At 48.8% G+C, this 19,988-nt stretch overlaps 1 protein-coding gene across 6 annotated transcripts in view; it reads left to right on the forward strand.

Moving 5' to 3' along the window:
* FRMD4B (FERM domain containing 4B) overlaps positions 1-19,988 on the forward strand; it is a 131,320-nt gene that overhangs the window by 44,546 nt on the left and 66,786 nt on the right. The window contains exon 1 of one of the 6 annotated variants that reach the window (XM_018915226.3): positions 17,278-17,406. The exons of the other annotated variants lie outside the window; for them this stretch is intronic. The gene's annotated coding sequence lies outside the window, so the exon portion shown is untranslated. Of the gene's footprint in view, positions 1-17,277; positions 17,407-19,988 lie in introns of those variants that run through there. 6 annotated transcript variants of the gene reach the window in all.

Here is a 19,988-nt window from a genome sequence, read left to right on the forward strand (position 1 = left end):
GGACTTACAGTACCAATTTCTTTTTGCCTCTTCTATTAACAAGTGCTCTCTCTTTCCCCTGGTTAGTGATTCTCCCCTGGCTGGGAAAATGCACAGCTCTGCCTCAGAGGATCTGGACTGACCTCACCTACAGCAGGTGCAACAAGATCTGTTGTCTTCAGGTGGTGCAGAATCGAGTCCCAGATAAAAATGTCCACAGGATCATTCTCTTGGGCATCTCTTCTCCTGGGGGAGGTGAGGTCAGTGCTGATGGCCCTGGGAGAGCATCAGCTGCTGTGCTGCTGCCCTCATCCCTGCCAGCCAGCAGCCGTGGGGATGGGCTGCTTTAAATAAGGATTTTGTTTGTATCAGTATTGGTGCTCTGCTCTGCCAAATGCTGAATGGACACAGAAGTGAATCCTGCTCTGCTGGGTTTGTGACCTGGGACTGGGGAGAAGGAGAAGAAGCACAAAGGCATCCAAGGTGTTGTCTTCATGTTTGATGGAGTGCAGTGATCTGTCATCTGCTACATAGGGAAGGGCAAGTCCTTTCCTGGGTACACCTCTCCTGGGCTAGGCATGACCCATAAAGTCTAATCAAGGGCAGAGCCTTGCTCTGAGTCATGATTTTTCTGGAGGCTGCAGCATCCTGAGTTACTCATCCTAAGAGAATGAATGCACTGAGGATATAATTATAAGAGTTAGATATCACTTATTCTCACTCTTTAAAAGATTCTTGTCAGGAAGCTCATAGGTTTGGGTTCTTATTTTCGTCTCTGTGTCCATATATATCATGCAGAATGCTGAAACTTTACTATCTCATTTATGCTTCCTCTTAGAGAGCTGTAGATATCTGCCCAGAATTTAGGTTATGTACTAATTCTGCCCCATTTGCCACAGATTAATGAGGCTATAAAATAATCATAAAGCTGGGGCAGCCCTGGTTTTCCACGCTCCTCACGTACTTCTATCTGCTGTGAAATACTTCATCCAGAAGTAATTACCTGGCTTCTCCAAGCTCCCTTTAATACTCCTTGGCGACTCAAAATGAAGGGGACGCTGCCCCATGTTTGTCTGGGACATTAGGGCAGTGGCAGCATCCATGGTGTGGTGCCTGAGGGAAGCTGGGCAGGTGTGGCACCTGTCAGGGAGCATAGTGTCCACCTGAGTGACCAGAGCTGGGGAGGAGCCCCTCCTGCAGCCAGGGACAAACCAGTGGGGCTGGATGTGTCACCTGCCTGGAACCCTTTGGTCCTCCAGACCTGGAACCTGCCACGTCTCTGATAAGGCCCTGAAGCACTTGATGGCTCCAGTGAGGTGATGGACAGGCACAGAGAGGGACCTGGCACTGCTCCAGCTGCTGCAGCAGGGCTGGCTGGGGGTGAAGGGACTGGACTGACTCACCTGAATAATTGGGCACAGGAGGTAGATATTTTGTCAGCATGGTGTGTGAGTGCACGGAAGATGTTACAGTTTTGCCTCCAAAATAGGATGTTGGAAGTATTTTGTGCATTTTATTACTCCCCACTGCCAGGCTAGGGGAGGTAGAAGTACAAGGCTACTGAGATTGGAGGTGCAGAGGGTGTTTGTCTCTTTCTATAATTTATTTTCATGGTGTGTGATAGCTGCTTGCCCTTTGCTCTGCAGGGTCTCAGTCCCTCTTTGGAGGCTCCTGTCCCCTCTCAGACCTGGGGACCATCTCTGAGGGCTGGTATTGGGGTAGGAGGCACAGCACAGCCTGAATGGGAGTGAGAGTGACCTGCTACTGGGCTGGGACCTAGTTATGATACAGTGAGGTGAGATCTGCACCTTCAGGTAGGTGAAATCAGCAGCTTGGAGAGAAATTGCTTTTCCTGCCTCAGCTTGCCAAGGCAGCCACAGTCTCTCCCTGCTGTGCTGTCACTTCCCCTGGATGCTTCCCAGAAGGACAGCCCTGAGCTGGGGGTTGGGGTGTCCTGCCTCTCACAGGGGGCTGGTGGGGCTGAATCGTTTCCTCTGGCAGCTCTGTCCCAGGGAGGCTCTGGGTGAAGCCCTCTCTGTTGGTGGTGCCAGTCTCTGCAGCTCTGAGGATGCTCCACCTTTCCACCCTGTGCCATTTGATCTCTCCTTTCCTCCGGATGTGACCTGGGAGTAGAACCAAGAGCAGGATGGTTTCCCATGTCACTGGTGAGGACTGTCCCCTCCTGAAGGAGCTTTCCTTGAGAAGGAAACCCTTCCCACAGAGCAGAGAACAAGAGGGTGGTTTTCCAGGGTCCTGCCCCTCCCTGGAGCAGGGAAGGCAGTGTCACATCCTGAGCTGCTGTGCTGTGTCCCTGGGCAGGTCTCTGTGGCCAGAGAGGTGCAGATGGTGGTGCTGGTGGCTGGGTAGGTGTCAGCCTTCCTGCTGGTCCCCATCCTGCTCTGCTGGCCATCACCCATGGGGCTGAGGAAGGACATAAACCTGTGTTTGGAAAGCATTCACAGGCTCTGTTGTGTGTGATAGAGACAAATCCTCTTTCAGCTGGAGATCAAACTCTCTTCTCCCATTTCCTTATCCTTCTTTCCCCACAGGTCTGGTGTTTCTCCCTGCTAAGGTATCTTTTTGTTACCAACTGACTTTGAGGCTGTAAAGTTCTCCCACTTTAGAAATAAATGCTTATAAAAATTTAAACACAATTTGTGTGTAGGTACATGTTAATAGTGACCTGCATTAGAAGTCCTGCTCCCTGCTGCCAGATGTCACGTAGCCTCCTTGAGCATCCCCACCTGCTGGGCTGTTTGGACACTGAGGTTTCACTGAAGCCAGTGGAGCTGTGCTAAATTACAGCCCTGCTGCACTGGCCACAGGGTATGGAGGAACTGGGTTTATGATCTGAGAACTGGGTGATGTTGTTCTGCTGGTGATAGCGTGGTAGTGCAAGATGATAAACCCTGACTCGTGAAACTGGAGCATCTCCTAGTTGTTTTGAACCTGACCTGATTCTGTAGTTCTGGGTATGGCAGGTATGAAATTTGCTGTTTGAGGAATCAGACAGCAGCTGCTTAATCATTTATAAAGTTAAAAGACTGTGGCACTTCATTTCTGATGTGAAGTGCTAATTAGTTTACTATGGAATCCAGACTGCAGGAAATTTGTGTTTCTGGCACAGTGGCTGTTCATCTTTTAAAAATGTGTTCATCACGGTGTTATGTTTATATTGTTAGTGTAGAGCAATATAGTACAGCCCAGGCTCTGTGAGAGGAGGGAAAACAGCAGTACCTCCTTTAGAAATAAGTAAGGCTGATGTTAAATAAGCTTATTAGAGGCTGTCCCTCATCCAGAGAGGAGAGCATTAGGCATCAGCCTCCGTCTGGAGCTGTGGATCATTCTGAGTGTAGCTGTGGCTTTCATCAGGCACTTGACACAGGTGCAGTTCAGTGGGCAAAATCTGGGAATTGAAATTCCCATAAATTACTGACAAATAAATGGCTACACTGGATGCTGTTGTTAGCCTTAAAAGAGAGTAGCATGGCCCTTTAATTCTTTCTAAATTAAATTTTGATAATGTGAATGACAGTGAATAAATCTGTGTGGAAGTGTAGACTTAATTTTTGAGAGGTCCCCAAATTAGTGCTATACAAAGGATTAAGCAGGTTAGTTAGAGGCACAATATGATTAATTCTTTTTGATAATCTCAAAGGACCAAATTGACTTGCAAACACTTTTACCAGAAGTTGAATCTTCCATCAGAAGCTCTCGATCAGGGCAGGCTGGGTTACAGATTTATCCTGTGCACTGGTGCTGCTGCTTAAGCATCTTATGTACTGAGAGGTTAGAACATCAAAGGGGGGGTACCCAATGTCTGCATTTCACTTTATGTTTAAGTTGGTAATTAAGGGCCAGAGTGTAGGAAAACCGATTTTTGAAAAGCCGCTTCATCTTTATTTGGGGTTAATTGCATTAATGCTCACAGCTTGACAGGCTTGGTTCATGACAGGAATTTAAAAAATAAAGTTGCAAGGGAGATACAGCCTTCAGCATTGTCTGAAAGTCCTAATTCCCAAGTAATCCTGTTGTTCATGCTCATGAAACCGCCTACAAAACAGCACCTTTGAGCTGTGCTTAAGTTTATTTTTAAAGGCAGTGTAATTGTGTGCTGTTGGCTTCTAACTTGAGCCAAATGGGAAGATTTTCATGCAGAACTGCACAGAGATTTGTACAGAAAGGAGAAGCACGTCTGGGTGAAGCAGGATGAAGTGGGGCTGCAGCTGGTTCCAGGTGGGAATTCAGAGGACAAGGAGGTTTTTGGGTTCTAGCACAGACCTCAGTGATGCTTCTCATTGCCCTGAGCCCACCCAGGGGGTCAGGGCTTCAGGGCTGGGGCCCTTGGAGTGCAGGTAACAGCAGATGTCAATAGTGGTGTGTGCCATGAAACAGAACTGTCTCTCATAACTTGGTGAGGGCTCTTTGTGGGATTTTTTTTGTGTTCCCTGAACTTTCCTGCTGGCTGTACAGAATGTAACAAATATTGGCTGCAATCGGGGTGATCAATATGAGTGCAGAGTATGGATTAGAGCATGTTTTAAAGCTCTGGTCAAGACAGACATCTGTGAGCCTGCAGAATTAGACATTTACTGCATCTGCACAATAACTGACCTTTTTTTGTGGAAGGTTCAGAGACTGAAAATGATCAAAGCTTTAATTTCATTTGCTATCCCCAGGGACTTTGTGTGTGTGTGTGTCCTTTCCTGTATGCCTAATCAAAAGTCCTATCTAGGAGCAATACTGCATTGTAGATTTAAAGGCAGATTGATGCTCTTGTCCTTTGGCCTCACAGGCAGATTAATTCTTTATTCATGTGAACTTCATATGAGCAACTTTGAAAAGAGGAGCAGCAATTCAGCTAAGCCTGGTTCCATTAATTTTGGGATAGAAGATAACATGCAAGGAAGCCTGAGAATCCACTTGGGATCATCTTTTCCTATTATGTTGGTAGCAAACCTTTGTTCTTTTTATTACTCATTATTCTGGATCTGCAGTCAATAATGTGAGGAGAAGCATGAGTCTGCCACACATCAAATCTTCTGTTGCCTTTTCAAGTGACATTCTCCTTAGATCACTGTTGTGTAGGCTTATTCCTTATCAGCAATGAGTGCTGTGTAGTTCATATGACTGCACATCAAACAGACCTGCAGTAGCTGTCTCTTGTGCTCCCCTGACAGTGGTACATGGATCTACAAAGACATTTTCTGAGAGCTCTCTCCCCCTCCTTCTCCTCACAGAATGGAAATCTGGATGGTACAGCCTTTGGAAACCACCTGGGTATTTATCCTGCTGGCTTTCCCTTGCTGAATTTTGTTTTCTGTTCTGACTCTAAGGAGCCTGGGTATTATTTAGGTATTTCAAACTAACCTACATGCAGTCAGGTTCTTGGAGTCAAAGTCAATAAAAGACTAAGACTGATGGGAATGGATAATTCATCAGCTGCATAAAACTCCACCCAAATTATCCTAAATTGCATTTAGCTGCTCTTTGCATCACAAACTTCCTTTGCTCTTTTTATTTCTGTGTGTGTTTAACACTGTCCAGGTTCAAGGGACAGTGCACTCCTGTACTTGGCTCAGCTGGGAAGGTGAACTTCAGATGGCACTTAATTCTTGTTTTATCACCTAGGGATGTGAAAATGGGTGAAGTTGGTGAAGTTTCTGTTCATGAGACTGGACTTGAAGAATAAGGGTGGAGAGAAGGTTCTTGCCTTGCTCCAGCATACCATGGAGCTGTAACTTTGCTGTAGGAACATAAAGCCTGCACAAGGTGATGGGAATATTGATGGGAAAAGCAGCTGGGAACAGTGAGGAGGGAAGGCCCTGAGTACCTGTGGTTCTGCCTTCTGAGATGGAGCCATCTGAGGCCATTGCTGAGGCTCACAGGAGCTTGTGAAGCATGAAGAATAACTGTGCAGAGCATGTAAGTTCAGTGTAAAGAGACCATGGGTCATAGAGCTATTGAAAAAAACCAAACATGCAAAGAAACCCAAACCCAAACAACCTAGCACAAATCTGCTGTGCTCTGTTAAAAGAGAAAATCATCACCCGTATTTTTCAATCTAGTTAGGCAATGGGGGGGAAAAAAGGCAAAACAAAAAGGCACTGAGGGCAGCAGGCACAGCAGAAAACCACGTAAACTTTTCCTAGTGGGTTGGTTGGATTTTCCTGGCACAGAATGGTTCCCTGCACTGTTTCTTTAGCTACAAAGGTCCTTTTCTTTCAGAAATGGCACTTGAAAACTATATCTTTTTTTTTATCTCTGTGTTTAAATTTGGATATGACTTGACCACTGTGAACGGAAGCCATGGGAGATTTTCCTGGCTGATTCCTCTCCAAAGCAGTATTCTGTGAGGGAATGGCAATTCCAGTGCCCAGCCTGGCCCTGGTACTGGCTCAGGGTATTGGAATAACCCCATGGATATTTGTCACCACTCTCTCCCAGTGGAAGAGGGAAATCTTTTCTGTTCAGTACCTGTGGGTTGTTGTCCAAGTCCTCCAAACACAATGGTGGGCAGCACTGAAAGAGGAAGATTTTTTTTAGTGGCTACAGGCTCTAAGTAATTCCAGGGGATGATAAAACCCCTGCAGTGGAAATATGGATGCTGGGTTTCAGTGTAGAACCCAAATCTTTGCTTGTCTCTTGTTACAAGAAGCCATATCCTCCTCTGCTTGGACTCACTTTGCAGCAGCTTCTTACCCTTTTGAAATATGGTTCTTGTTTTCTCCATGTGAAAGCAAGGCTTGGAGTGACCAGAACCCCCTGGCAACAGCACAGCCAAGGGATACCAGTGCCCAGAGGACCAGGGCTGCTTCCACTCTGTCATGCATGAAAGGGAAGAGGGAGATCTTGGAGACACAGGTCCAAAGCCTGTCTCAAACAGGCAGGCAGGTATCTGTCTGCAGAATTACATCACCCAGCTGCCGCGGCAGCGCTCACGGCGTGCGCGCTCCTGCAGTTGGGAGCAGGCTGATGAATATGGAATGAAGTGGGGTTTGTGAATGCTTCCACTGTGCCGTGGGCACACAGGTGTGCTCCTCCCGTGAGGACATTTGGGACGGGCAGGCAATGCCCTTGGGGAAGTTTGGGATTTAGCTCTCCCACCCAGCCTGTGTGCAGGCTGTTCCTGCCCCTTCCCATTCATTGCACTGCACAAGAGTTTGCTCTTACAGGTCTGCCTTGCACACAGCTTCTGTCCCAAAAAGCTTAGAAAGTGTCAAATCCTTTGAGAGGGGGTTAAAAAAGATTAACCATCCTTTGTCTTCCGCCCTCCCTTAGCTTGTAATAGGGAAAAGTGCTCAAATGGAAGGGTCGGCTTGGGAGCTTTAACACTTTAAGCCCCAGGAGGGCAGGGTGCAGTTTAATTTTAAACTGGCTCGAGGCAAGGCTGGAGTCTCTTGAGGGTTGTTATTGCAGTGTTTATTTGCTGCGGGCTGTTGTGAAGAGCTCGGCTACAAACCCAGCTTTGTTTTTCTCATGTAGCAAGTTGCTGTGTTAATGGAGTTAGTTTAAGAGTAGAGTTTAATCATCTCTTAAACACGTTTTGAGTGTTTTACCCATATGATGCAACAACCAAGGGGGAAGTGTTGAACAGAGGGATGGCTCTGTGCTGTCGGTTAGAGCTGGAAGAGAAGTCAGTGCATCTGTTTTTCTGTGAGGCACTGGCACAAGTTGTGTTCAAAGCCAGACTGGATGAGGCTCTGAGTAACCTGATCTAGTGGAAGGTGTCCCTGCCCATAGCAGCAGGGGCTTTGGGACAATATGAACTTTAGGGTCTCTTCCAAGCTATTCTATTTCTGCAGGACTTATTCGCCACCCTTCCCTCCTACCCCTCCCTGCTTCCCTCCACTTGCTGGTTCCCAGAAGTGCCTTTTTCAAGTAGGATTTCTGCTGTATAATTTGAGCACGGGCTCAGCCGCGAGAAAACGATGACAGCTTTGTTCCCTGTATAGCGGATAATGAGGTGTTGGAGGCAGATAGCTCGGGATTCGTGTGTGCAACGCCTGCCCAGCTCACTGAAGTGCGGCAGCGCTGAGCGCCGGCGAGCGCCTTCCTCTCCTCCTGCAGCATCTAAATGGGCTTGTTGTCGGGGCATATGGCAAAAGGGTTAACATTTAATTAGAAAACATCGTGGTAGCTAGTGGAGCTTAACGGAGCTTTATATAAGCTGCTAAGGACAAGGCTGCTGTGTGAGCTGCTGGTCGGGCTGAGCTACTGCAGCCGCTGGCTGGGCGTCAGGAGCCGGGGCATGCCTGGGAATCTGCCCAGGAAGCGCCGTGAAAGAGGAGTTTGTTTGAAGGCTTGACCCTGGCTCTGTGCAGCAGAATAAAGCCGGGCAGCAGCCTGATGCCAGGCGTCTGAGCGAGGCAGCCCCAGCAGCCCGGCGGAGCGGCCGATGGCTCCGGTGCTGATGTGCGGCGTGGAGGATGTGCTGTTCAGCGGCAGCCGCCTGCTCTGGACCGTGACGGTGGCAGCGCTGCGGCGGTGGTACGCGGCCCGGCTGCGGGCGTGCCGGCAGGCGCTGCGAGCCTGGTGTGGCCTCCGCGATGTCTACCAGGTAAAAAAAAAAAAAAAACCCAGCTCAGCCTCACAGCTTTTCCTTGCAACAGCATCCCGGCACCTGTCCCGGTGCGTGTTTTCTCTCCGGGCTGGCTCCTCCGTGCCAGGTGGCTGCGATGGGGTGAGGAGCATCGAGGTGGCGCTGGGAAGGTGCTCGGAGGGTCCCGAACTGGCTCTGAGCTGGTCCCGGTGCTGCTTTCGAAGTGCCGGCTCTGTGCCTGCGTTCAGGGGTTGGGGGAGATGTTTTCTGTGCCAAGTGTGTTTTGTCAGTCAATCCACAAGTGTTTTGGCAGCCAGCTGCCCCCATATAACACCCTCTGGGAGCCCCTCTTGCTGCTGTCACCATCCTTGCCCTCGGGATTTTGGGGCAGAGCTCCGGAGGCTCCTCTCTGCCTGTGCCCTCTCCCATGGGAGAGACTGGCTGTGGCTTTTTTTGCCGTGTTTGTGTCACTGAATAGCGGCAGCTTGTAACGTGATAGTCCTGTGCATGGCAGATGGATTGCTGCTTGGGGGGATGCAGTGGGTCCTGGCATGGCAATTGGGGGGCTCCCCTTAAGCACAGCCCTGTACTTGCAGCCACTGTGCTGTCCAGTTGCAGTGAGGGTGGTGCCACTCTTTCTCAGTCTGTTTTTGCTGGCAGTTATTTATTTCTGTGTGTCTGTATTTCTGTCTCCCATGTGAACTTGTGCTGCGTGCCTGCTCTCAGGCTCACTGTGTGTGTTTGCTACACCAGGGTGAATGTTTCAAAGCAGCTTCTCCCCTCTCCCTGGTGTGTTGCAATACAGGGAATGACACAGCTGGTAGCAAACAGCTCTCCAGAGCCACCAGGATGCAACTTCCATGGGAAAGTCCTCATGCTAAGAGGACATCTGTGCCCGTTTAATCCTAAAGCGATCTGCTGGTATTTAGCTTTAGGGAGGGCTCAGGAGTGGGAGAGCAGCTTTGCAGTGGTGCATGTACCTTGGGCAGGTCACATATGGGAACGGTGTGGGGTGTGTCTGACACAGGTGTCACTGTCCATATGGATCCATATAGGGATCATGACTAGTTAGGGAATGCAGGAGTAAAGGTGTCATTGCTCTTTGCCCACCTTTACTGACTGTAGGGATGTGGTGGGATGCAGCCCTGACTCTCTTCTTCCTCTCTAAGTAAAATCCAGCTCCACCTGTGCTGTGTGGGTGTTGTTTTCAGGTCCATTCACATAAAGAGCATGCAGCCTAGACTGCCTTCCCTCTCCACTGCATCCCCATGGAGGTAAAACCCCATCCCTCCAGGGCTGGAATAAAGACTCAGCTTAGACAACAGCTGTATTCAGCCTGTTCATCATACTCTGATGGCTGGCTTGAGGTGAAAAGAGATTTTTTTCCATACAAAGTGTAGCTGTATTTCTGCCCATTCTTACTGTGTCCTAGTGGTTGCTTTGTCTTGTTTTTTTCTTTATGAAAAGCATCACTGACCTGTGCCAGTATTTGAAAGTGGGGTTGTGAAAATGGATGAAAAGAGGAGATTGGTTCTTCTCTCATCCTACCAGGCAGACCTTGAGCCAGGGAAGTGGACAGGGAGTGCCCCTTCCCCTCTGCCCATAACTTCTCCTGCTGGGGACAGGCAGGGACCTGTTGCTCCTCACCTGTTGCTCTGAGAGTTTTCCCTGGGAGGTGAAACCTGGCAGGAGCAAAGCAACTCTCACATTTTAACATCAGGAATTTGCTGGTGGTAATTTGGGGTGTATTAAAGTGAGATGGCTGAAGGAAAGCCCTGCAGCTCTTCCTTGTTGGGTTGTGTAACACTTTGCTTTTTGTGCTGAAGTCTTGGCTCTCAGCTGCTCAAGCCTCTGGCTGAGTGCAGTGAGTGCAGGACTGAGCACTGTTAAAGGTCACCCAGCTGCTCAGATATCAGAGCCTTGCAGGAATCAAATTGGTTTTCTTAATTTTTTAAGTACTTCAAGCTATGGAAATAGCTAGAGACAGTGGCTGAGTGACCCATGAATGCATTCAGGGAAGGACTCTGAGCCACCCTGGGTTGCATTTCTTCACCTCAGGCTCAGTGGAGCAATACAGGAGCAACAGAAGCAGTGCAGAGCACTCCATGGGGCTGTTTCTCTGAGGAAGTGGATGTTGCAGTGTCTGTGGGACAGGACTCTAATCTTGGGTGTGAGATTTTCTGTCCCATCATTATCACAGGTCCTGCATTGTCTTGAGCAAATTGTTTTCCTGTGTTCCCCTGTTCTTTGTGGAAAAGGTATAGCAGCACTCCTATTTGCCAGGGATGCTATTTGTCCTCTTAGAGTTCTCCCCAGAAGTCCTGTAGTTATGAAAACACCTTTTTGCTCTGTGTTCTTATTAACATTAACTCCTGGACAGGTGCTTAAACATTTCCCACCTTGTCTTCATGGAGAGCACTCACATTTCTGCAGCTCCTTTGCATTCATATTCCAGATGTGAAAAATACCATGGGTTTCATATAGAGATTCCTTTGGCTAAACAAGGGCTTTCCCCCTCTCTGAGGGTTCCCTGGACTGTGCATGATGTGACAGAACAGGACAGCAGGCAGAACTCAGTGCCCTGAGCTGCATGCAGGGGATGAGCAGGGCAGGGTGAGGTGACAGGCACTCAGTGCTGCTGATCAGCCCTGGAAGCCTCAGTTTGCTTTGATCAGTATTTGAGGGTCACATTCTGTGGGCCAGTGGCTATTTTTGTGTGAGTTGGATGCTGCCAGTAAGTCTCTATTTAATCACCAGTACATTTTTGTGGAGAAGGGAAAGCCAGCAGGATTCCTTCTCCTTGGGGCAGGATTCCTTCTCCTTGGGGCAGGATTCCTTCTCCTTGGGCAGCTGCATGTGTTGTTGTGGTGAGGGGGATTTTTAGTCTTGTTAAAATACAAACTGCCTGGTACCCTGGTGGGAGAGCAGAGCTGGAGCTGCAGCACAGAGAAGCCACAAACACCTTTGTGTGTCTGAGCAGGGTCCCAGCTGTGTTTGGGAGCTGGCAGGTGCAGAGGTAGTCACAGGGCAGGCTCAAATCCTCTCTGCCAGCACAAAGCCCTTACCTGCCTTAGCAGCTTTAAGCACAACTAAAACCCACCCCAGCAAGCACAAACCAGCTTTTGTCAGTCACCTTCTCCTTAGCCTTTGTGTTTCTGGCATGTGGATGTGGGAAACCTTTTCCAAGGTTTTACCTGTTGTTTCACCTGGGCACTGGCACAGGGACTTCACCCCAGCCCAGGCACTTCCCCAAGCTGATCCTTGCTCCAGGATGCTTCCCATCATCTGTCCCACCTGCCAGGAGAGAAGGAGTGTCCTGCTTGCCCAGAGCCCATTCATCTGGAGGAGGTTGTGAGCCAAAGCACTGCTGGGGTTTCCCGTTTCACTCTGAAATAACCCCAAATCCCCAGGAGGGGAGAGGCTGCACAGTGTGAGCTGATTCTCTGAGCCCTTGGGTTGTGTGCCAGGGAACATTGTCTTGTCCATGGCAGGGAGCATTTAAAGCCTGTCCTGGAAATAACAGATTTACAGAGACAGCTGATGGAAAAGCTGGCACAGGTAGTTTTTCTAACAGCAGCAAGTCAGTAGGAATTATTGGGGCTGTTAGGGCTTGGGAAAATTCCTGGAGGAGAATTTGGCGTAGAAACCTTTACTCCAGGGTTCCCATTTCCTACCAGAGAAAGGACTGAGGGCTGTATTTTGTTGTGGAGCTCTGGCACATAGTGCTGTGGCTTTGGGGGGTCTTCCCAGAGCCCCTCCTGATGCCTGAGATGGGACAGCAAGGCATTTCTAGATGTCCTGATGCTATTCCCAAAGAAAGCTTTCTGCAGGACCCTCCACATGCTGGCTTTATAGGCCACCTGCCTTAGATTTAATTATAGGGCAGTAAAACCAAGTGAAATTTTAAATAAATGAGGTTAATAAGCAGCTACAAAGCCAAAGACTTCTAGAATCAACATTTATCCTGTGTTTAGTTACCTACATTACCTGGTTTTCCTTGGGGTACTGACACGAAGTTTTCCTCTGGGATATCAATGCCAGTTGCCACCAGTACATCCCATAACACAGTGATTCCTCAGTGTGGTTAGGCAGGAATGGGACATGGCATCAAAGTCTATTCAATGATGCAGCTAACTCTTATAAAGTAAAAACTGGTCAAGTGAGTGGTTTAGGGTCAGGGTTGGATGTGTGTCAGTCAGCCTGCTCCATGCAAAGTGGTAAAAAAATTGGGAAAACTGTTCCCCAACTCCCTGCAGAATACAATGGCACGTTGTGATTGATCTGCTGGATGTACAGCCACATATGGGAGCATCTCTGTGATTAAGCAGTTTAGGAGTAACTGAAATTACCAATTGCTCTGATAATTAGCTGATAAATTGTGGCATAACAGAGTGAACTTTTCATATGGGTCTTTGGACAGAGTGCTTTTTAACCTCTGAAAGGTCATTTCCTCTGCATAAGGTGAAAAATGTTGCTGATGAAGCACAAGAAATCAGCTTTGTCTGTGTGTCTGGCCCATGGTACCTGGGGTGGGAGAGGAAGTGGCTGCCTTCTGTTTCCTCCAGTGCTAACGTAGTTGGTTTGGATAGTGAGCACCATGCTTCCTCTGCTGCCACACCTTAACTTTCCATTATGAAAAGTGCTGACAACAAATTGAGATGCCTTTTTTCATTTCTCTTTTCACAACGATGAAAAGCAGTGCTGGAGAGAGGAGCAGAGGGAGAGCACAAAGCTGGGGCTGTGTTGTCAGGGCAGAACTTTGTTCCACACCAGAGAGACCCCAGGAGTGATGCTCAGCAGAAGCATCTCAGGTGTTCTTACAGGTCAGGGCTTTTCAAAGGGAGCTTGAAAACCTTTTTAGGGGACACTGAATATGTGTCTGTGTTCCTTCAAAGATTTCAACTTGTGCACTGGGGATTACTGGTTACTCTGGAAAAGCTTGGCTCTGGCTGCTTTCATCCAGCTGTTTTTCTTTGTGAAGGGATCTGATCTAATGCAGTGATGCTGCTCCTGTGTCACCTGCAGAGCTTTAGCTCTGCTGAGACTCCCATCATGTCCAGAGCTGGCATGGGGAGCTGTCCCCATGGCTGTGACTTTAGGGCACTGCCTCCTGACAGCTTATAGTTAAACTTGGCTCTGCACACTCCCAACAGCAGCTTTCCAGAGCTCTCTGCCAGCTCCATTTCCATCTGAGCTCGTGATACAGCGTTTTCTGTTCGAGAGCCGATTCAAACAAAAATATGATTTCTGTTTTATGGCTTCTCCCTCTTCCCTCACTGACAAACTTCACAACCAGACTGTGAACTTCATCTCATTTCCTTCGGGGTGTCACGGTGCCAGTTTCCAACAGTGCCTTCTATTCACAAACCACTTGGGCCTGTATAAATATTTTCCCCCCTCGATGTGACGCAGCTCACAGAGAACGTTGGATTTCGAATGTCGCTGGCGCCGCTTCTCAGAGGCAGCAAGTCCTGCACAAAGGTGTCACTGTATGAGCCTGCCTGGATCAATCTCCCTTCTGGCCCTTGCAGAGAGGCAGGCCAGCTTGCTCTGACTGGACACAAACTGTATGGAAAGGAAAATAAAAAGTGTTTCAGGCACATGCTGGTTTTTCCAAGCTTCATTTTCATCCTCCTGTGTGGTTGTCTTTCTGTCACCCCTTTTGGCCGGCAGCGCTTTGTGATCTTGGATGGACTGTCCATGTGCTTAAAATAACCCTGTGCTATCTTTGTCCCCTCATTTTCTGAAAATCAGGCCACCCCTGGTACAGTCTGCATTGCTCTTAAAACCTCTGAGTCATAATTAGTGATTAGCAATTCTACTAATCTTCTGTACAGATGGAGGCCAGTTCATTCTCAGAGACTGCAAAGAGGATAAAGCTATCAGTGCTGGAATATATTAGCTTAAATACCCTCCCACACACAAATACACATGTACACTTTTCCCCACTAACTGATCTGTCATTCATTTAAACATGCACAGGGGTGTGTTGGGGAAGGAGGTGGGGAGAAAAGTGTCATGAAAAAGCTGAGAAAAGTTTGAATGTGCTGGATTTAGCCATTAAAAGTGATCTTTGATAGTCCAAGCAATGCTAGGATTAAGACTGTGATGTTTGTTGCTTTTCCAGCTGATGTGGGGTGGGTGCTACCCTGGAGATGGGTGCCCCAGTGTGCATCTCCCTGCTGGCCATCAGGAGAATGGGAATGGGGCTGGAGAATTCACTGCACTTCCACCCATGGCACTGCTGGTGATGTGCTGCTTCCTGAGCATCCTGGCTCCACCTTTGCTTGGGCCAGTGGTTTCTGGGCAGGGAGATGTGGGCTGGGCAGAGGGTGTGGGGTTGGGAGCAGGGTGGTGTTTGTTAAGCCATAGTGAAAGTGGCAGTAACTCCTCTCTTATATCAAGCTCAGTGCATCTGTTCACCTTGCTGGGGGGGGCTGGGGGATGCTGCATTCCCTGTGGGGTCACCCTTCACTGAAGGGTTGTTGCACTGCTGTCCCCAAACCCAGCTCATTTGTGCCTCAGAGCTGCAGAATTTCCCTGTGCTCAACTCCATCAGCTTCCTACCTCTTACAGGTGGGCTGTATTTCATTTAAACTCTAATTTTTCTCAGTTAAAGTAAGTTCTCTGTACAGCTGAATTAAAAAAAAAAAAAAAAGCAACACAGCTCTGGTCTGTGTTTGTTTGGAAGCTGTGGATCCTCTGAGGAGCTGTGCTTTCCCTCCTCCAGCTATTCCTGTCATTGTGGTTATCCCAGCAGGGCAGAAGCTGGCACCACCCAGGTAACCTTCACATCATTTCTCTAAGGAAACATGACTCACTGTCTATTTTCCATCTTTATTTTGGGGCTTTGGAGTCTGTTTTGGAGACAAATACAAGTTGGTTGCTCTGAAATCCCCTCCCAAAACTGTCTCTTAGGCTGCTGGTGCAGTCTGGACCAGCTGGCTGGACCTGACCTGGCACCCTCCTGCCTGATGTGGGGCCAGCTTATGGCTTTTTCATGAAACCTGTGATATTGAGCATGGAGTGGAAAGCTTTTGTAGTCTCATGACTATGAGAATGTTGGCTTTTACAAAGTAACTTGGGGAAAAAAGACAACTCTTTTGTCTGCAGCTATTGAAGGGGTGGTTATTTGATCAAAGCTGGTTCTTCTGAACTAAACAAGGAGGGTGAGACACCTCTGGCACCTCGCTGCATCCTGGTGTCTGGGGCAGCTGCCCCCTGGAGGTGTCTGGATTGATGGTTGTTCAGGGAGAATGTGAGAGAATGCTCTCCCAGCATTGTTGGGAAGGCTCTGTCCTCACACAGTGCTCTGCAGCTGCATGGAACTGTTGTTGGCCTCAAACACTGGGCACAGAGCCTCCTGTTTGGGGGACTTCAGCTGGGCCAAGGGGCCTCAGGACCTCTGAGGAGAGGGAGCCACATGTCTAAGGTGGTGCTGTCCAAAGTTTGACCCATTTTCATTCTGGCAAAAGCAAGGTAGTTTGTTCTAGGTGTTGAACTTAATTATTTTTCTATTAAAATAGATCCCTTTATTTTAAAAATTGGGTTGGGAGAGTCTTCATTGTTTGTCCTCTGTGTGCATCGTGACTGCTCAGTTGAGAGCATAAATAACTGAATAAGAGCATTCAGATTTTTGAAGTGACTGCATGTGTAGATGTGAGACTTTGTGCCTCTTCTGTACCTGCCTGAAGGTCAGGTTGGAGTTCTGGAGCTTCCAGCTTCCTGAATTTGGGTGCACAGTTCTTTGTTGTTCTGGTTTTTCCATTTTCAGTGAAAGCAGTGTCAGTTGTTTGAGTTTTCTTTGAGGAGAGCTGTTTCAGTGCCTGTGTGACTCCTGTGCTCTGCCTGACACAGTTACACAGTGTGTGCAGCCTTGTGGGTTGGTGCCCCAGTGGGGAAGGAATCAGGGAATCAAAGCAGAGCTCAGTGTTTGGCACACAGAGAGCAGCCTGCAGAGGAGCAGCAGAAGAGCAGGTGGATGATTTACTCCTCTGCCAGCAGCAGAGTGCACTCCTGTGGAGCAGGAGCAAGTTCACATGGATGGCCAAGGCTGTGTCCATCTCTCAGTGCCCTCCCCAGAGTGCAGCCCCCAGGTCAGAGCAGCAGACCTGTGCTTTGGAGAGCAGTTTGGGAAGTCAGTGGGATGCTGTACCTGGGGGTGTCTGTTGCAGGGAGGGACAGTGGAGGTATCAGTTGATGGGGGGTGAGGGTGGCTGTGCTGAGCAGAAAGCTTGGTTATCTCTGTCCCTGTGTCCCTTCAGATGGGTTGGTCCCTGCTGCCACCTTGCTCCAAGGGGTTCAAACTGGGGGTGGCTTGAAGTTTTAGTGCTGTGCCAAGTTTTTACACAAAGGCCCCTCCTGTCCCCCCATAGGAGTGTGTGGGGTGGAGGAGCTGGGAGGGGTGAGAGCAGCTCCCAGAGAGCACAGAGCTGCCAGCGTGGGGATCCTCAGCCACTGCTGTGACACAGGGACCATGATCCCACACCAAGGTGTCTCCCTGCCCCAGGACTGCCACCTTTGGTCACTAATGCTTGTTCATTCAGTTTTGTTTTATAATTAAGGGGTTAATATCACAGACAGGGAAAAAAACCCAAAACCAGCCCACAATTGTAATGCTTTCCCATTTTTAACAATCCCATTTCAACCCCTTGTGTCCCCTGACTCACTCTGGAAGGGCTTTTGTTTCTGAATCTGTAATCAAAGCAACAAACACTAAGGTCACTTCCTTCAGATTGTATGGCAACGGAAGAAGTCCGGGCTCGTGTCTCCCTTCTTCCCCCAGCTCAGATGTACAGAAAACATGAAGGCTTAGTGCATGCACACTGGGAGAACTCCTTGGGCTTCTCGAGTCCATTTAAACCAGCAGGCTGTGTAATGTGGAGGTAAGAGGCTGTATTTTAATTTCTGATGCTTAGCAGTGACAGATAACGTTATTTAGTGCTCCTGCAGTGTGTCCCGAGTTAAACATCCTGCAGAGCTCGGAGCTGTGAGCCTTGGAGAGCCAGGAAGCAGCACAGAGCAGAGAAAGCTTGGGGTGGGGTAGGTTGAAACCTTTCTGCTTGCTCTTCCCTTCACCTTGAAGGATCAGTCCATAAAAATTTCTGTGCGTCTTTGGCACTCCATTGAGGAGATAAGGGGCTGTTTGTTTATCCCAGCATTTACAGCTGCTTTTTCCTGCCTTTGTTGTAAATGCTGCCTTGGCTTCTTCAGCAAAGGGCTAAATCCAAACTGGATTCTGGTAACTTTGCTGCAGCTGGAGCAGAGATCTCTAACTTCTGGTTAGAGAGAAACCTCTATACAGAGATTACCCTCATGGGCTGCTCTGAGATATGATTTAACCTGAACAAAGCACAGATTCATGAGTGCCGAGCAAAGGCGGTCGGCGCCTGGTACAGGAACTCCTTTCAGCATGCAACTGTTAAATATCTCCTTGTAAGGTCCCCTCCTCTCTCACACCCTAAAAAACCCTTGGGAAGAGGTGGCCTGGAGGTCCCCTCCTCTCTCACCCCCTAAAAAACCCTTGGGAAGAGGTGGCCTGGAGATGCAGCAGTGCACACAGAGCTGGGGGGTAACGGCTGCTGAGAAAGAGCCTTTGATCCAAGGCACTTGTTTTGCTTTAGAAGTGAAATGTGGAACCATCTGGATGAGCCCCCTGAGTGCCTGGCAAGCTGCTGGCACTGGCAATGTTGGCTCCTTGCCCCCACAGAAACACTGCTGGCTGCCTGCTCCAGCCCATACCCACTATTGGGACTTCTCTTGCTTTAATTATTTGCTCTTTGCATTTTTTTAAAGAGTTGCAGATTTAAAGGACTTGTGCTTTAGCTTTCTTTTTAAATTATTTTTCGTCTCCTCCTTACCTGATGTCAGTCCCAAGCTGACATCAGGTAAGGAGGAGACGAAAAATAATTTGGGTTCCTGAGGGGCTGTTGCCAAGCATGAGTGGCTGGAAAAGTCCAGAGGGGGGATGGTGGGTGCAGGGACCTGGATGGGGCAGGAGAAGAAGAGATTCCAGATGACTTTGGAGGATGAGATGCTGCCTGGAGGGGATGGCAGTTATTTGGTCAGGGCTTGCTCTGCATGTGTCTCCTGCTTTGGGAGCCTTCCCTCAAAAACCCAACTTGGGGGTGAGCAGGGAGGGGCTGGAGGGGATGGAGGAAGCATCCTGTGAAAAGCCATCAGGAATGGGGGAGAGCTTCAGGGCAGGGGAGAGGCAAAAAGGCATCAAGGGCAGGGTGTGGGTCCCCAGGGATGTGAAACTACTCTTCTCTAAGGGTATTTTTTAATCTTCTGTAACTATTCTGTAACAGGGAAAGCTGAGTTTGTTCCAGTGGGTCAGGGATGGCTTCTGGGGTGAGGTAAAACTCAGGAGTTCCCAGAATCTCTGCACAGAACAAACCCTGAGATTGGTGTTGTGGAGACTTAAGCAAAGAAGCTGGAGCTTAGCTGCTTTGCCTCCTGGCTGGGGAGCAAAGGTCAGGACAGGTCACAGGAGGGCAGGTGGCCACTCCTGCCCCACTGTGGGCCCTGCTTATTCAGGGACAGAGGATGCTGCTGCCTCCAGGCAGAGCTCCTTCATGGGCAGCCCCTGCATTTGTTGTGTCAGGTAGCAGCAGGAAAGCACTCTGATCCCACAGGAGACCTTTTTCCCCTGAATTCCCAGGAGATTGCACTGGAACAAACCACCTCTGTGGGCTGTGTGCAGTAATGACCTGCCTGCAGTGTCTCAGCAATGCTGGTGATAAGTTTGTCTCCAGCAGACACAAATTTACTGGCTGTGTGCTGCCAAGGAAAGCAGATGTTGGATTTCATGGGTTTGATATTTGTGGCAGATTTCTACTGATTGTTTCCTATTAATTTTCCAGATTTTTTTTTTAATAGCATTAGTGTAGAGTTGCCTTCCTGTTCTTTTCTCCCTGTTGTTTTAAATACACTGCAGAGTGGCAGGAATGGAATGTCAGCACCCCTGGAGTGACATGACCTGTCCAGTTTTCAGCTTGGGACACCTTTAAGGAGAATTCTCCTGCAATAAAGGTGCTAATCCTTCAAGAGGATGGCCAACCTCTCCCTTCTGTCAGAGGGATTCACATCTGTGATAACACTGCCAGAGAGGTCCTGTGGCCTTGGGCAGTGCCAGGACAGGTGAAATGCTGCCTGGGTGCTGCTTGGCAGCTGGAAAGTCTGGGGCCAGCAGAGCCAGGGTGCAGTTCTTCCCTCTGCCTCCTGCTGCCTGTGCACCTGAGTGCTTTCATGCTGTGCTGGTGCACAGTGAGCAGCCCCTGCAGCCCCAGGTGGGATGGAGCTAAGGCAAGAACAGGAAAAAGCCATCAGGAAAGGCAGCCACACTGCAAGATTTCCTCCTGGGGAGGAGAGGGGTGAGTTTTTTACACTGCACACTCCTGGTTGGGAGCAAGAAGCTGTAATTTTGCTGCTTATATTTGGCTCTTGGCAAAGGACTTTAACTCCT

This window comes from Serinus canaria, chromosome 12, assembly GCF_022539315.1.
Source record: "Serinus canaria isolate serCan28SL12 chromosome 12, serCan2020, whole genome shotgun sequence".
Lineage (NCBI taxonomy): Eukaryota > Metazoa > Chordata > Aves > Passeriformes > Fringillidae > Serinus > Serinus canaria.